This window comes from Dasypus novemcinctus, chromosome 5, assembly GCF_030445035.2.
Source record: "Dasypus novemcinctus isolate mDasNov1 chromosome 5, mDasNov1.1.hap2, whole genome shotgun sequence".
NCBI classification, from domain to species: Eukaryota; Metazoa; Chordata; class Mammalia; order Cingulata; family Dasypodidae; genus Dasypus; species Dasypus novemcinctus.
Genome location: NC_080677.1, coordinates 50,819,874 through 50,832,203, shown reverse-complemented (window position 1 = coordinate 50,832,203; position 12,330 = coordinate 50,819,874).

Here is a 12,330-nt window from a genome sequence, read left to right as displayed (position 1 = left end):
TAAGTCACACAGTAATACAGTGTCTACATTTTTGAGCAACTGCCAGACTGCCTGCACCATTTTCATTCCCACCAACAATATATGAGCTTGCTATTATATTTTTCCACTTCCTCACCAACACTTGGTGTTACCTGATTATTTGATCATAGCCATTCTCCAAGGTGTAAAGTGGTATTTTGAATTCACAAGGTGACAAATGATGTCAAGCCTCTTTTAATGTGGTTATCAGCCATTTGAATATTTTCTTTGGAGTAATGTCTATTCACAAGCTTAGTCCACTTTCTTGTGGGTTATTTGTCTTTTTATTATTGAGTTGTAAGAGTTCCTTATATATTCTAAATATAGTTTCTTATTTGATTATGATTTGCAAATATTTTCTCCTACTTGGTGGTTTTGGGGTTTTTCGTTTTGTTTTTGTTTTTTACCTTTTTGAGTGTCCATTGAAGCATGGAATATTTTAAAATTTTTTATTAAGTCCAATTTATCAATTATTTACTTTTGTGCTTTTGGTGTCTTATCTGAAAATCCATTGCCAAATCAGAGGTCATGAATATTTTCCTTAAGATTTCCTCTAAGAGTTCTATGTTTTGCAGCTTTCATTTGGTTCTTTGCTCCATTTTGAATTAATTTTATATATTGTATGACGTATGGGTCCAACTTCACTCTCTGCATGTAACTATCCAGTTGTTTTGTTGTAGAAGTCAAGAGAGGTTCAATTATTTGCGCATAGAAAGGCCAGGACTGAGGAATGATTTTGAGAAGGAAAAATGATTTATTGATGTCTGGCTGGACTGGGGAACTACGCGAGCCTCAAACAAGATTTTCAAGTTCCTTTTATACAGGATGGAGAGTCAAATGATGCTTTTATGAAAGAAAACTACTTTCTTTGTTAGTTAAGTGTTTGCCTGAGTACCAGATAGGTTTTGAATTAACATATCGCCCACATTTCAGGTGAGCTTGAATTAGCATCTTTCCCACATTCTGTCTGGATGCAACTTTGAATACACATTCAGTCTTACATCCTTTCTGAGCATTCAAAGCCCATAGGGCCCAAATCACTTAACTGGATTCCTAGAGACTAGGCACACTTGGATACAGAATTAGATGATTTTGAATTTATGTTATATTATATTTGACATTCGAGTCCAAGTCCAAGTTCCCTTAAGCTTCAGCATCACCACCGTCAGAGTTTCCCTGGACTAACTGGTAGTTATATAGAGTTTGCATTAATAAATTGCCTCTGGACTGGAGTCATTGCCATGGTCACCAAGGGCAGGACTGCTGTTCTCTCACTGTCCCACACCCACAAGAGACGAACAGCCTCCCACCCATAGCCCACATCAGTTCCAGCAACACTTGTTGGAAAGACTATTCTTTCCCTATTGACTAATCTTACCACTCTTGCTGAAAATGAATTAGACATAGATATACGAGTTTATTTCAGGACTATCAATTTTATTCTATTGATTTTTATGTCAATATGTTGCATTATTTTAATATAGCCTGTGCATAAATTCAAAATTGTTTCCAAGTGTACCTAGTCTCTAAAAACCCAAATAAGTAATGTAGGCCCTACAGTCTTTGAATGTTCAGAAAGGATGTAAGACTGAATGTGTATTCAAAGTTGCATCCAGATGGAATGTGGGGGAGATTTTAATTCAAGCTCACCTGAAATGTGGATGACATGCTAAGTTTAAGCTCACCTGAAATGTGGAGGATATGCTAATTCAAGCTCACCTGAAATGTGGGGGTACTTTAATTGAAAACCTATCTAGTACTCAGACAAACAACTAACAAGGAAAGTTGTTTTCTTTCAAAAGGGCACCATTTAACTCTCAACCCTTATATCTTTTCTGTATAAAAGGGAACCCAAAATTCTATTTGGTGCTTGCTTTTTTGTTTTTTTTTAAAGATTTATTTTTATTTATTTAATTCCCCTCCTCTGGTTGTCTGTTTTCTGTGTCTTTTTGCTGCGTCTTGTTTCTTTGTCCGCTTCTGTTGTCGTCAGCGGCACGGGAAGTGTGGGCGGCGCCATTCCTCGGCAGGCTGCTCCCTCCTTCGCACTGGGCGGCTCTCCTTATGGGTGCACTCCTTGCGAGTGGGGCTCCCCTACGCGGGGGACACTCCTGTGTGGCAGGGCACTCCTTGCGCTCGTCAGCACTGCGCATGGGCCAGCTCCACACAGGTCAAGGAGGCCCGGGGTTTGAACCGCGGACCTCCCATGTGGTAGACGGACGCCCCAACCGGCCAAAGTCCGTTTCCCTGGGGCTTGGTTTTCATTAGGACAGGAGTCCCCCGAGTCCGGCCAGTTGAAATAAATGAACTTTCTTCTCAGAGTTCTTGTGTCCTGGCCTTCGATACCACATACACCCGACTTCTCTACAACATTTCTTGCTGTTTTTTAGTAAGTTTTGAAATCATGAAATGTGAGTCTTCAAATTTTTTCTTCTTTTTCAAGATTACTTTAACAATTCTAGATCCCTTTTTAATAGGATTTTTTTCATCTGCTTGTCAGTGTCTACAAAGAAGCCAACTGGAATTCTATTAAGGACTGGATTGAATCTATAAATCAATTTAGTAAATATAGTCATCTTAAACATATTAAGTCCTTTGATCCACGAATATGGATGTCTTTCCATTTATTCACATCTTCTTTAATTTCATTAAATGATGTAGTTTCAGAGTAGGTGTTGCACTTATTCTGTGTATTTTTATTTTTTGATGCTACTATAAACGGATTTCTTCATTTCAATTTAGAATGCTAATTTCTAGTGCTAATATCCAGTTCATTTTTGCATGTCAATTGTATATATTTGTAACTTTGTTGAAATGGTTTATTAGTTCTAATAATATATTTTTAGTGGATTCCTTAGCATTTTCTGTATACTTGATCATGTCACAGGTGAATAGAGACAATTTTCCTTCTCCCTTTCCAATCAAGAAGTCTTTGACTTAATTTCGTTGCCTGATTGCCCTAGCCAGAACTTACAATACAATGTGGAATAGAAGTGGCAATGGCAGATATCTTTGTTTGGTATTTTAACTTAGGAGGAAAGTACCCAGTCTTTCATATTTAAGTATGCTTAAGGTTTTTCCTAGGTGTCTTTTATCAGATTGAGGAAGTTCCCCAGTAGTCTTAGCTTGTTGAATACTTTTATCATAAGAGGTGTTGGGTTTTGTTAAATGCTGCTTCTGCTTCTATTGAGATAATTATATGCCTTTTCTCCTTCAGTTTGCTCATATGGTGAAGTAAACTGATTTTCAAATACTGTAGGAGTATTGCATTTTCAAGTTAAATCTCATTTGGAAATGTATTATATTTAAGTATTTCTAGATGTAATATATCTTTGAGGATGTTTGTATAATCCGTATTTTTTTGTTATTCCTTTGCCTAGTTTTAGTATCTAAAACTTGCCTCATGAGTGGGGAGTTCCCTCCCCTTCTACTTTTTGGAAGAGATTATTTAGAGTGGCATTATTTCTCACTTACATGTTTGTTAAAATTTACTCATGAAAACACGTGGGCCTATAGTTTTCTTTTTGGGTGGTTTTTACAAAATTTAATTTTTTTAACCAATATAGAACTATTCAGGCTATCAATCTCTGTGGAAAGAGTTTCTGTAATTTGTTGTCTTTCAAGGAATTTCATCACATTTTTCAACTTTATTGTGTAAAGTTGTTTGTAGTATCCACTTTCTTTCCTTTTAATGATTGTAGGTATGCAGTTATGAGCCTTTCCTGGTATTGCATTATTGGTTATTTGTGTTCTCTCTCTCTCTCTGTCTCTCCCCCCCCAACACCACACACACACACACACACACACACCTTTTCTTCTCTCTGGATAGAGGTACATCAAATTTTTTTATCTTTTCAAACATCCAGCACTTGGTTTTGTTTATTTATTCTATTTGACATTTGTTTTTTACTTCAGTGATTTTTCTCATGCAATCTTTCTACTTTGTTGGGTCTAATTTTCTCTCTTTCCTCCTTGTTTCATAAGATTGAAGTTTAGATTACTGATTTGAGACCTTTCTCTTTTCAATGTAAACATTTAATGCTCTAAATTTCCCTTTACATTTCTGCTTTATATGTCTCCCACAAATTTTGATATAATGTAGTTTCATTTTCATTCTTGCCTTAGTTTTCCAGGACTGATAATATATAAACCACACAATAGTTTGACTTAAGCAATGAGCAGTTACTGTTTCAAGATTTGGAAGGCTAGAAGCCCAACATCAAGGTATTTGGCAGGGCTTGCTTTCTCCTAGAGTATGTAGTATTCAGCAATTTTCTGTTCACATGACAATCTCTCTCTTCCGTTCTTCTGGCTTCTGCAGTCTTCTGGCTTAGTCCATTATTTTTGTGGGTTGTCTTTTTATTATTGAGTTGTAAGAGTTATTTATATATTCTAGATACAAGTTTTGTTATTTAATATATGATTTGCAAATGTTTTCTCCTACTTGGTAGGCGTTCCTCTGTCTGTATCCTAACTTCCTCTCTGTATAAAGATTCTATTCATATAGATAAAGATAGATCCAGATTCAATGTGGACAAAACCTAACTAAAAATAACATTTGCAAAAGATCCAATTTACAAATGGGTTTATACACATAGGAATGAAGATTGAGACTTGACCATGTCTTTTGTGGGGTACCTGAATAGATCTCCAATTTTGGTCAAAATAGTTTATAATTTTCCTTGAAACTTCCTCTTTGAAAATTAGGTAAGTATGTTTTTTAATTTTCTAATATTTGGATAGTTTCCAGATATCTCTTTTTAAAACACTTAAAATTATTTATAAACACTTTATATTTCATAAATGCTACATAAATCTATATATTTTTAAATGCATAATTTAATTTAATTGTGCTCAGATTAAATATTTTATATAATGTTAATTTTGAAAGAATTAATATTTATTTATGGCCCAGAATGCTGGTTATCAAGGTTAAGTTTCCATAAACAATTGCAAATAATATCTATTCTTCTGACATTCCATGAAATGTTCTATAAATATCAATTAGATCTTGTTGGCTGATGCTCTTACCACGCTCACCGTAAAATTATCTTGGGATTTGGGTGTAAGAGAACACAAGAAAGAGAATGAAACAAAAACAAAATAGTAATTTATTCTACTTTCTCTGAGTTTTAGGAGTTCCTTTTCTTGCTTACTGAGGCAAAACTAGAGGGATTCTCATGGGGGTCTGTCTGTACCATAGATCTTACTTCCATGTTTCTGACTGTGTTAAGACTAAAAGAAAAAAAATGGATTAAATTCAATGCCAATTCACTGGCACTTCAAATTCTGGTGTCCTTCCTCATTATGCCTGCTTACAGTTCTTTTCAGACTTTTTGAATAAAAATAAATAAACAAGTAGAATTTTAAAATAGCACCTAACTACAGAGATTTATTGAGAATATATAATCATGAATAATAGTATGTAGATAAATTATTGCCTGGACAATTTTATGGAAAATAAATTTCCAAAATTGTCTAAAGAATAAACATAAAGTGCAAAATTATCTATTATCTTCTTAAGAATTTTGATCAAGAATTATAAAAAAATGGCTATACAACAAAGTGCTAAAATCCAATGACTTAAAGGCAGGTATTCTCAAAACTTCAAGAAATGGTTCACACTATAGGCAGAATTGGGGAATTCCTCAGCACTATTTTTTAGGCTTACCTTATTTGATACCAAAACAATACAAGTACAGAATGTACATTGAAAAATGCACCCAAAATTCACTAATGTTATAGAGGCAGACATCCCAAGTAAATATTAGCAAATACATTTATAAGAATGTATAAATAAATGAATTATTATTAATAATAATTAATAATTATTAAAAGTTTAATCCTTGAAATGTGAAGATTATTGAAACTCAGAAAAGTTAATGATATAATTCTATTTTAATATATTAAAAGAGAATATCCATTTAACTTATTCAATGATAGAAGAAAGTACCAATCACTACTAATCAAATCTCTTAGAAAAATAAGAATAAAAGGAAACATTTTTAGTTTGATAATTGGTGTCTACCAAAGACTTAGAGTAAACATCATATTTTAATGTAATACATTTGAAACATTACCCTTAAAGTCAAGAAGAAATGTATGTTTGCTCTACTGTACTCCATACGTTTCTTTGATTATTACTAATCTACATAATGAAATACTGTGTGTTCCTAAAGAAAATTTTTACATTAATTTCAACATAAGAGTATTTCTATCATGTCCTCAGATTTTGGGCAAATGCTCTAATTTCTACAAAGACATTTCTCTTTGCTTGAATTAAGGAATAATTTTTTATAACACCACACAAGCTGTTTTTATAATACTGTATTGAACTCTATATTATTTAATGAGGCATTTCTCCTCATTAATCTGAGAAACTCTGAAATGTTTTCATGCTGTGCACAAAGATGAGAGTTTATAGAATATGTTTGACTATTTCTGTTTTTAGCCATAGATAAATCAATAAATTTGGGAAGCTGGTGATCTATTCAACATTTCACTCACATCTTGCTCATAAGAGTTTAAATACAGTATTAGGAAAAGTATTAATACACTATTATTTATGTTTTAAGTATTATTTTTATTTCATAAATTCTCTCCTTTGTCATCACCAAAAATAAAAAAATAAACAAATCCAGTATTATAAGTCTGGATTTGAATTCTATACATATTTTAGTGGCTTATTTCAAGAATCATCTTCCTGATAGATATCATTTACATAATAAAAAACATGTTAGCAGGGAAAACATGGGACAGTGCAATTATAGATCCCATCGTTTCAAATGATGAAAAAGAAAAACAAAACAAGAGTCTCGGGTATGCAGTTTCAGCCTGCATGTAATACAACTAAATCAGCTATATAGTAATGACTACCCTATTAAGCTAAATTCACATTATTGAGGTTCATCCATCCACAAATAGAAGCAGGCTGCTGTAGGAACTAATGTTACCTTTTTCACCTTCATTTTTTATTTCACCATGTCCTTAACTTCTCTAGTCCTTGTGGCTGCTTAAAAAAGGAAAGAAAGCACACTCTTGGACAAAGCACTACCATTTCAAACACTGGCCTTTTTGTATCTGAATCTAATGATTATACAAAGCTTTCTTATTAATAGCTGAGTAGGGGTGCAGTTGTGTGCTAGTGTCTGTAGATCATCATAAGTTTGCTTATTTTCCTGTTGTTGGAAGAAATTAACTAAAATTAGATTTTTTAATGTATAACTTAGGCTATTCCTTATAAAACAACCAAAACCTAAAAGAATTATATTTTGAATGCCCCAGAATCACAGACAGTGGATTTTTTTATAGCATCCATTTGGTTAAATTTTTGCCCTGTCTTAAACTGAAGCAATGAGGTTATGAGTCTTAATAGTCAGATAAGCCAAGAATGCTAGTTGTGGTCAAATGATTCACTCATCATCATTAGAGTACATATGCAGAGAATTCGGTCATTGTGTTCCCAGCTGGAAGCTTTTACTAACATCTGGTTTATTAACATCAGAATCTGCAATCTAGAGAATTGTTCCTTCTAACACATCCAGCGAATCCTGGACCCATATTAGTTCTCTTCCAAATGCACCTGCAGTAAAATCTAGCAGTCAAACAGGCTACACTTGTATGGGGTTGTTTGAATTTTATGTAAGAGTATAGTAGAATTAAATATTCCAAAAGAATCCAGGCTTGGCTGTCTAGCTGTAGACAACTTTCAGTATCACATTCTTGGGAAGTGAAAGTCAATACATGGATAACCTTCACCTGTTCATGAGGAATTTGGATGAAGTGACAGCCACTTAACCAAAGTTAACTACATGAAAGAGGAGACATTTTCCTCATGTTTGAGACAAACTGTTACAACTTATGAATGATCTTATCTTAAACATTATGAACAATTTTGGAACGGCTTGCTTATGTAAAATACACTTATAGCAGATTTAAATGGCAATTGAGCTATACTGTGTGAGATTCTTCACCCTAATATTGTTATTGGCTTTCTCTTCATCCAGTTTAAGGAAGTTTTGTAATAGAGAGAAAAAGATTTAAAGCTTACTCTGATTAATATGGTAACTGTTATTTTGCTATATTCATAAACCCTTAAGATAATTCAGAACTTTGAAATCCTCGATTTCCCAGAAAAGTTTCTAAGATTTAATTGATTCTCACTGCTAAAAAGTAAACTCCCTGAGGGCAGATATTACTAAGTAACACATATATCTGTACATAGTTTGATCAACATAGATTCTTGGTGATCCCATTATAAACCAGTATGGGTTTTGTTTCTAAAATCCTGAAACATGAGCTCCATTATTGCCATTATTTTTCTGGTTGTGTATACCTTAAAAGAACTTTGTATGCTTTTCTACTGAACACTGATTTTGGTTCAAATACACATTTGACTAAACCCACCTCAGCACTACTTCTATCAGAATTCCCTGTTTCATTTAGGAGCACAAATTCCAAATTAGGGCCCATTGGCAAGGCACTGAACTCCAGAGCCATCTGTCATGACTACAGAACTTGTGTTTCTCCATAGCCCTCAGGAGTACCAGTACCTGGGGTTGTATCTCCTTAGGCTGTCTCTGTGGTCCTGCTGAGATGTGCAAAATGTTACCCCTTTGATGACCTCCCAACTCATTTTTAAGTCTCTCAGCCATATAAACTCATTTGTCTTTACTATTTCCCCTTTTTATTCAAGGTCTTTTTCTGGTTGCATCACCAACTGGTGATGGTAGTAATTCCTCAGTGCCAGGGAGGCTCATCCCCAGTAGTCATGTCCCATGCTGGGGAGAAGGTAATGCATTTACATGCAGAGTTTAGCTTAGAAAGTGACCACATTTCAGTAACATGGAGGCTCTCAAGAGGTAACTCTTAGGCACCCTGCAGCTCTAAACCAAGTTGGAATTTCATGCACACAGGCTCATAAGCATAGTTATTGGTATCAAGGGCCCATCAATGAACCATCCTCCTTTACTGATCTTTGTACTTGCACTTGGAAGATTGTTGCTGTTCCATTGGGGAATACAAGAGAGCTCCCAGGATGGGAACTCAGCACTCCCTCAGTTGTCATGTGTAAACCTATTCCCTCTGAAAATACCCAAGGAACATCTGAACATATCTATATACCCTATGTACATATTATTACCATTATTGAAATAATGAAAATGATCTAATAATGATTGAAGGGATGAATGCACAACTATGTGATTATATGAAATACCATTGATTGTACAGTTTGGATGAATTGTATTCCTTATTAATATTTATCAATAAAATTGATTTTAAAAAACTCTGGGCATGATAGTCACTGGAGAAGGACTCCACAAATGCTGAATCAAAGAAAAAGACTCTCTAAGATCAAGTAGGAATTTTCCATCTCCAACCCACCAGTCCAGATCCTTCCTCCTCAATCAGTCCTGTGCAGCCTGGGAGTCACACAGAGGCAGCATAGCCCAAGTGCCTCAGATACAGCTGCAGACTATAGCGACACTCTCAGCAGTGAGTTAGAACCCCATGCATATCCTGGCACGGGAACTCAAGTCTTCAGAGACCCAGAGTGAAATACAAAGCTTGAAGTTTTGTTGTGTGCCTCATACAAAAGGACCTTTAAGGGGGAGGAGGGAGAAAGAAAGAAAGAAAGAGAGAGAGAGAGAGAGAGAGAGAGAGAGAGAGCATGGCAAAACTGTTGGAAAGAATGGCACATACTTAATTCAGTTTCTATGGACTGGACCACCTAATGCAATGTGTACTTTTCTGGAGTGACCCACCTTTCTGTATTGACCCCCTCTGGCTTCCTGGGGTGGGATACTATAACAGGAAAAAAAGGAAAATGAAAACCTCATAGAATAAAAAGTTGTGGGAGAGTTAAACTGAATTACAGTAAGACAGAAATAAAAAGCATAAGGAAAATGAGGCAGTGTCAGGTAGAGAATTTAACAAGTCAAGAACTTGGGAGGAAATTCTGCATAAAAATGAAAAGAACAGATCAAGATCCCCAGAGAAGGAACAGAGGAAAGAATGATTTCCCCTGGAGGTGAATCAATTGCACAGAATTGCAATATTAAGATTTTAACACATACTTAGGCAGGAATCAGATGAAAAAATGCTGAGAAAACTTGAGCGGTTAAACACCAGCTACTTCAAATTTCTAGTATAAGTTAGACAAAGCCTCAAAGAAGAAACTTAAAACAATGCCAAAGAACAATAATTCCTTAGACAAAAGGGAGAAAAGGAGCTTCACATTTAACTCACCAAGATAATCAGATGCTTTGACATCAAAAAATAATTAAAGGCCATACTAAGAAACAGGAAGATATGGCTCAGTCAGAATGAATTAAAACTTCAGGAGAGACAGAATTTGGAAGAAATAATCAATGAAGTTCAAAGAAATCTTCTAAACTGATTCAAGAAGATGAAGGAAAATGTGGATAGAGAGCTAAATGATATTAAAAAGACAATGTGTGAGAATAAAAAAGAATTTGAAACTATAAAAAATAGCATAAATTATGGGGATGAAAGGCAGAATAGAAGAGATGAAAAATAAACACTAGAGACATACAACAGCAGATATGAGCAGGCAGAAGAAAGAATCAGGGAATTAGAAGACAGGGCAATAGAAATCATACAGTTATAACAGCAGATAGATGAATGAATAGAAAAATTGAGCAGTGTTCTAGCATTTGAGTGACAGCATGAAGTGCCCATACATACACTTCATGGATGTCCCAGAAGGAGAAGAGAAGGAAAAGGGGACATAAAGTATATTTAAGGAAATAATGACTGGAAATTCCTTGACTCTTTTGAAAGACATAAATATTCATGTCCAAGAAATACAATGTACTCTAAACAGAATAAATACTAATACATTTCTTCTGAGACACATAATCAGAAAGTCAATGCAAAAGCAATGAGAAAATTCTGAATGCAGCAAGAGGAAAGTGATTTGTAATATAGATAGGATAACTCATAAGAACAAGTGACAATTTTTCATGAGAAACCATGGATGTAAGAAGGCAGTGGGTATAAAATACTTAAGGTACTGAGAGAGAAAAACTTCCAACCTTGAATTTTTAATCCATCAAAAATGAGGAAGAGTTTAAAATATTCAGAGATAAACAAAACAAGAGAGTTCATCAACAACAGCAACAACAACAAAATCCTGCCCCTCAAGAGTTCTGCAGTTTAAAAGGAAAAAAGAGGAGAAAGTGACTTGGAGTAGTATGAAAGAATGATGATTTTCATTCTAAAAGGGTAAATGTGAAACCCAATAATACTGTATCCTTAATATACAACTTTACTCTGATTCCTATAAGAGATAGAATACAATTGAACTAGAAAAAGACATATTTCCTGGCAATGGGTATACTAAGTATAAATAGCTAAAGTGGGGTGGAAAAAAAAAAACTTCAAGAGGGGAAACAGATGAATATGAGAGCAGAGATCATGTGTGCTGTTGAAGCCAAGTTGTATCTTGTTAAATTAATAGGGAACTGATTTAGTTCCTGTAATATTACCCAGAGTAGCCACATTAAAATTATGTAAAAATATATAAAGAAACAGATATGTGAAAGGGATTAGTCAAAACTATCACAAAAGATCAACAATACAGAAGAGTAGGTGACAATAAAGGAAAAAGAAAAATATATGACTTATAAAAACCTAAGGACATAATGGCTGAATATTTAGAGAGAAAATCAATAAGGAAACAGAGAGCTTGAATAATATAATAAATTAACAAAAATTTTACAGATATAAACATAATGTTGTGCTCAAAACAGTAGGATACATATAATCTTCTCAAGTGCACATGGATTGTTATCAAGGACAGACCACATGTTGGGTCACAAAACAAGTTTCAACAAATTTAAACAGTTGAAATCATACAAAGCATCTACTTTGGCCATAGTGGAATAAAGAAGGAAATCAATGTTGGGCAGAGATCTTGAAAACTGACAAATATATGGGAAGTAAATACAAAACACATAATCAGTGGGTTGAAAGAAAAATTGCAAGGGAAATCAGTAATATATTGAGGCAAATGAAAGCAAGAACACAACTTATCAAAACTTACAGGATGCAACAAAGGTAGGGCTGAGGGAAATTTATAGCCCTAAATGCTTACATTTAAAAAGAAGAAGAAAGAGCTAAAGACAAAGACCTTACTGCACACCTGGAGGAACTAGGAAATGAACAGCAAACCAAACACAAAGCATGCAGTAGGAAATAAATAACAAAGACCAGAGCAGAAAAAATTATGAATAATTTTTTAAAAACCAGAAAGCACTGATAAAACCAAAATTTGGTTCTTTAAAGAGATCA